Raw genomic sequence first — 7,080 nt, forward strand, 5'->3', positions numbered from 1 at the left:
TTGTTTGTGCTGTATTTTCAGTGTTAAGCAATGTACCATGCACAAATAGTCCATGTAAAATTTAGGAATGGATTAATTAATTTGATATACCTGGTATTTTAGTCTGGGTTCCCCTAGAAAGAGACCCTAAGACAAGGTTTCAAGTGCAAGTGCATTATTAGAGAAGTGATTCCAGGAAACATTGCTGGGAAAGTAGGGAAGTGACACAGGAAAGAAAGGCAGACAGTTAATTACTCATTAAGACTATGGGCAACAGTTTAATCCTGCTGGGGAAATCTGAGAACTGTCGTTGAACATGTGCCTGAAATTATCCATCCTGGGCACCTGGGTGGCTCAGTCCATTAAGTGTCTGCCTTCAGCTCTGGTCATGATTCCAGGGTCCTAAGGTTGAGTCCTGCAGCAGGCTCCTGCTCAGTGGGGAGTCTTCTCCCTCTCCCTCTATCTGTACCCCCTGCTCATGCACTCTTTCTCTCTCTTAAATAAATAAAATCTTTTAAAAAAATTATCCATCCAAAAATGAGTGACCACATATTGTGTGATTCCATTTATAGAAAATGTCCACAATAAGCCAATTTTCATAGGGACAGCAAGTAGATTAGTGGGTTCCAGGGGCAGAGGAGGACCCAGAGAAACTATTAACAGGTATGGGTTTCTTTGGGTAAGGGTAGAAATGTTCAGAATTAGTAGTGATGGTTGTACTATATTGTGACTATATAAAAAAAAAATCACTGAATTTTATACTGAGTTTTATGTTTCATGAACTGTATCTCAACAAAACAAATTATAATAAACAAATGAGGGAGCTGGGATATTTATACACAAGCTCCACTCATTAGTGAAGGTTGATGGGGAGGGTGGGTAGTTAATTTCTATAGCATTTCCAGCCTGTCCTGAGCAGACAAAACAGGCTCGGAGACTAGGGCCGCTTTCAGGCAAAAAGATGCAAATACCAGCACTTTGCAGTTTGGAGTCATGATGCACTGAAGTGGGAAGAATAAGGGGGTGTGAGTAGGGCACAGATTGGGTCTGCTATACTTAAGGAGAAATAAATCTAACCAACCTGACACATTCAAGGATGTGGCAAAAAGAAGATTCACTCAGAAGCCTCCAGCTCCAAGAACATATTTTTCTAAATTTATTCTAAAACATATTGATATATGGATGATATGTTTAGGGAGCCCAATCCTCTCAGCTGTGATCCCTAATCAAGTAAATCTGTGGAAGGAGAAAAGAACAGTGCTTTCAGTGAAAAGTGGAAATATAGTAGGTTGAATAATGACCTCCCCAAATATGTCTACATTCTAATCCTAAGGCAGTGTGAATGTTCCCTTTTAAGGCAAAAGGGACTTTGCAGGTGTAATTAGGTTCAGGATTTTGAGATGGGGAAATTACTCTAAACTTCCCAGGTGGGCCCAATGTAATCACAGTCCCTATAAACGGGAAGAAGGTGGCTCAGAATCAGAGGGGAGGTATGTAAGAAGAAGAGCAGATGTGAGGGAGACAAAAGCCAAGAAGTATAAGCACCACTGAGAAGATAAAGAAGGTAACAACAGAGGTCCTCCCCCTCAGAGTTTTCAGAAGGAACCAATATGCCAGCAATGCCGATATCTTGACTTTTTACCCCAGTAAAGATTATTGCAGATTATGATCTCCACAACTACTGTAGAAGAAAATCTGTGTTGTACTAAACCACTAAATTTGTAGTAATTTGTTTCAGTGGTGACGGGATGCTAATACACTTTCCCAGATGGGATTTAAAAAATAATAACCATCACTTCCTCCCCAGAATACATTATAAAACTGGAAGGGTCTTAAAATCATAACAAGAATAAAATACTTTGTATCTCTGTTTTTTTTATGTTCAGGGTAGTTAATGTATTTTTTTAATATATTAAAATATTCTTACACTTGTCTTATGACTTCTTTTTAGAATAAGCAAATACTATTTCAAATAAAGTACTTTGTGGGGTTTTTGTTATTTTAATAAACTGAATGTTCCAATTTACCTTTTAGATTTTGAATTTATAAATTCTGCCAAGTAAAAATTCTTCTTAGAATATTGACATGAATAAAAAACAAATGTGGATGAAGTCCCAGGAAATAACATGTTTACAACTCTAAAAGTATTGTAAAATTCAGTGCATCAAATGGAAATATTCCTACCAGCCAATTTCTGAGCATATGCAATGTGAGCTGAAGGGAGCTAACTGCCAGGCATGACAGTGAGTATGTGAGGTTCTTGAAAGTGAGAATGGGACACAGGGTAGGATAAGTTAGCAAAGCTTTAGGAAAAAGGGGTAAGAGGGGGGATAAAGGACCTAAAAGAAGTGAGCTGTTCCAGAGCTTTTTGATAAAATGCACACATAACTTCTCTCCAATTTCAGTATGCTCCACATTATCACCAGATAATAGAAAATAAAATTCAATCATGTCATACTTTTGCTCAAAATGCTCTGAAATTTGTTAGGTTAAAATAAAATGAAAAGCCAAGCTCCATAATCTCAATGGCATGCAAAACCCTCAACGACTGGATGCCAGTCTATTTATTTAGCCTTATCACCACTGTCCCAGGCATGCCAGACTCTTCACTGTTCCTGAAACATCTCTGTGTCTCTCATGCCTCAGGGCCTTGGCAAATAATGTTCTCACTAACTAGAATGGGTCCTTCTTGTCCTCACCAAGTATCTATTCATCCCAGCCTAAATATCATCTTCTCAGTGAAGTTTCTACTGGAAAAAATAATCCATTTTGGGTCCTGAACTCCATTTCTCCACCTTCTTGCCAACGATGCTAGGAATGCAAAGCCCTGACTACTCTTTATCCTAGCCATTTCTCAGTGTTTTATTTGCAGAGAGCAATTTTGAGAGTTGGAGTGGCATCTTGCTTGCCTCTCACTGTAAAAATGGTAAATTCCTTAGCTCTGGATACCTTGCCTGTCACATAACTCATAGGATATGCAGGCATTCATCTAAGCCCTTCTGAATGCCCCATGGACTGGGAGAAAGGGGCTTGGGGACTGGTGTTGACATCACGCTGATGCTACTCATGTGCTATGAGTGATTCAGTCATTTGTCTCTGACCTAGGAGTCTCCTATCTTCCATCAAAACCCATGCGACAGTATCAGACTTGCTTGTTAGCTTGCAAGAAGGGTACAATCCCAGATTCTGCACAGACTGATAATTCTCCATCTCTCCAGACAGGGTTTGTGGCCTCTTATATCTGTGATCCTGCAATATTTGGTCAAATAGAATGTGATGTTATTACACAAGAGCATGGGTTATGGTACATCGGAGATGTTCAGAAAAATGTCAAAAAAGGAAATATTTCCAGTTCAGTAAAGTTGTCTGCTCTGATAGCTGCTTCATTTTCCCCTAATCAAAGATGGACCCATTTAAATAGAACAGACAAAACGAGACTGTTTTTTCATGTCAGAGATAAGTGTTCTTGAAACAAGTAATGCTCTAAAGACCTGGGAGGATCTGAGTGACAGTATTAGTCTCCTCCAGTCTTTGTTTTTGTTAGCTAATTTGGCCGCATGATCCTATTAACAATTCCTAGGCTTTTTTTTTAATCCATTTTTAAAGCATTCTTTAGCCCAAGGAATTTATTTTCTGTTCTTAAGGATTGAAGGTTGAGTCCACATTTCAAGATTTTTGAATAAGATTCTTGTCTGAATTTTGTAAGCTGGGCGGGGGGAGGGGGGGCAGGGGTATAAGCCTTCATTAATTATCAACTATTGTTCTCAGTGATTTTATCATTTTTTTGAAGCCAGGAGGCATTGCAGTATATTAATAAGCTGAAAAATAAATGAATAAATATAATCTTACTTGGTTATGAGATCACAAGAGAAATGGAGAAAATGCTAAATAGCAAATAGAAGTAGCGGTTAGCCCCAGAAGGATTATAAAACAGGCAACTCTCTAGCTAAAGGCAACAGGTTCACATAACAAGATGGAAGCTAGAACTACTCCCACAAATAAGCTACACAAGAAACACATACTTTACTCAATTCAAAACTAATCAAATGTTTGTACTTAAATTAAGAACTGAAAATTCAAAGCCTCAAATATTTGAGATCAGATTTATATTAATGAAACCTGCATCTTTCAGGGCACCCACCTGGATGGCTCGGTCAGTGAAGCATCTGCCTTCAGCTCAGGTCATGATCCCAGGGTCCTGGGATTGAGACCCACATTGGGGTTCCTCCCTGCTCAGTGCAGAATCTGCTTCTCCTTCTCTCTGCTCCTACCCCTACTTGTATGCTTGCTCTCGCTCTCTCTCAAATCTTAAAAAAAAAAAAAAAAAGATGACTTATTTTTCAGATACCCTGTGTGCAGGGCTGAGTTCCTGCTGAAAATGGACCCCTGTTAGAGGGAGGAGACAGATTCAGCCCCTTAGTCCCTGAAGGCATGGTAACCTGTGAGGTCACACTGAGGTTACAGCCATACAGGTCTGTGCTCCAAGCAACAGCATTCATGTTACACTCTGGTTCTAGGCCTCCATCTGTGTGGAAAGGTAAAAAACAAAAACAAAACACCAGCCAGATGTTTTGCTAAAATATTCCAAAATTTCAATGGCTTGAAAGAACATTGCACATGTTACTCAGTCTTAATCTACATTCCTTAATTTTATCTTACATTTGAAAGTGGGAAAGTAGCCCCATGGAAATACCATTAAAGCAACGTAAGAGAGGGAAGATGAGTCTCCTAACATTTGAAGAAAAGGCTAATATACACTGTCCTAACTTTTATTGTGCCTCAAACCAGAATGCTTGATCTGTATTCTGGGGCTCTGGGAGGAGGGTAGCTAATCCCCAGGAGCTTTACCCACGTGTCCAGTACTGCTTCTGCTATTGACACTGAGGAGTGAGAAAGGTGCAAATCACCAATGGCACCCACCTGCCCTTTTTACTGCAAAACTAGAATAGCCTGGTGCCATCTACTTTAAAATTTCTTGTGCCAATTATAACTCACTCCGTCAACACCTTCATGATAGCTCAGGGACCAGGAGAAATGAAACTGTGTTGAACCACTAGCCTTTAATAATTAGAGAACTCTAGATTCAGCTGTGGATGAAAGAGGGGAAATGCTGCTGCTGAAAAACAAAAACAACTCAGGAGGGAAATCACCTGTCTCACACTCCCTCTTTCCCTCTACCTTTCCCCATTCTGCAGGGCAGGCCCCTTTGAGGCTCCAAACTGCTCACCCTGGAAGGTCCCCACTGACAGCTCCTCCAGGAAATATGGGTAGGATTCCAGACTGTCAAGGATGTGTGTTTTGATATGTTCTGTGCTGCAAACTGATCTAGTGGTATGAATCCCAATGAAATCCTCCCCCGTGCCCTCCTGTGTACCTGGGTAATAAGATGAGGACCCCTGACAATCTGAGGGGACCCTAAGTAAATCTGAGGTTCCTGACTCTGGGTTATGCATCTTGAGAAAAACCTTTTTTTAAATATAGTCACTCGAGTTTGAGCTTGGGTTTACTAAATTGTGGCTTTGGGTTTTTCTGGGGACATGCCTTTTGCCTTTTCAAATTGGGGAAATAACTAATGAAAAGGTTTTTCTTAACTTCCTTATTTTTAGTAAAGTAACAGGGCTCAAAAATTAGTCACCTAGTTACTATTCTGCTTAAAGGTTACCTACTACAGGGTGGTACTTCTCTGCGGATTTTTGCATATGCCCCACCCTAGGATAGAAAGGTAGGGGTCACAGAAACAACCTTATAGACCTGTTTGTCAAAAGAATTAGGCTTCCTGGAATCCCTAGATTGGCAAGTAGTTGAGAACATCCCCACTTTCCAGAATATTTCTTAAGACTTATAAGGGTTGGGAATATTTTTATATTAATGGATTCTATAGGAAATTATAGGTAAATCAGCCATTACAAAGAAAATCACATTTAAAGGGAGTTATAGGGGTGCCTAGTTGGCTCAGTTAATAGAACATGTGACTTTTGATCTCGGGGTTGTTAAGTTCGAGCCCCACATTGGGTGTAGACATTACATAATAAAATCTTAAAAAAAAAACAACACAAGAGTTATGTATGAAATGCTAATAGGCCAAAAAGCACTGAATTGCTATATTGGGCAATATTTACTTTCCCCAGGTATTTACTAGAATGATAAGAATATTCTGAAAAACATCACTAATCTTGGCTAATTTTTAACTACCATTTAAAACTCAATTACCCTGGGGTGCCTGGGTGGCTCAGATGGCTAAGCATCTGCCCTTGGCTCAGCTCATGATCCCTGGGTTCTGGGATTGAGTCCAGCATTTGGCTCCCTGCTCAGCAGGATGTCTGCTTCTCCCTCTACCCCTTACGCCCTCCCTCCTGCTTCTGATCTCTCTCAATCTCTCTCTCAGATAAATAAATAAAATCTTTAAAAAACAAAACAAAAAACCTCAATTACCCTGATCATGAGATCAAACCCCACGTAGGCTCTTCACTGCATGGAACCTGCTTAGGATTCCCACCCTCTGCCCCTCCCCCTCCCTGCCCACGCCTGCACTTGGGCATGTGTGCTCTCATGTGCTCTCACTCAAAAAATTAATTAAGTTAAAAACTCAATTACCCCGAGCCACATTTCTCATGTAATCCCATCCCAAGTAGCTGTTATTCCTGCTATCCTATTTCTGTTAATGCACCAATATTCTGTTCCCCAGGTATAAAACATCAGGACCATCTTTGATTGTTTTTCATGACACTCCTTCTCCACGCAATCAATTGCCAAGTCCTGTATTTTCTTAATAAAATGGCTCCTAATCTCCCTTTCTACTGACATCCTATCTCTGATCCTAGTCCTGGCCTTAAGGCCAGGTTTACAGCTCCCAGCCTCTCCTTCCTCTAACCAGTTTTGCACATGGCAGTGTAACTAACCTGCCCCTATCATCACTTTGGTTGTAGGATCCACCTCCTTAAAGATCTTTCAGGACTTCCTACTGCCTATGCCAATGGTTTGCTTCTGGTAAGACACAGCACTTTGTCCCTATACTTTGCATGCTTTGCAAACATACAACCACCTTCTGATCAATAGATAAAATTCCATTTTGCCAAGATCAAAACTTTTAACAGTCATTTC

Source organism: Vulpes lagopus, chromosome 9 (assembly GCF_018345385.1).
Source record: "Vulpes lagopus strain Blue_001 chromosome 9, ASM1834538v1, whole genome shotgun sequence".
Lineage (NCBI taxonomy): Eukaryota > Metazoa > Chordata > Mammalia > Carnivora > Canidae > Vulpes > Vulpes lagopus.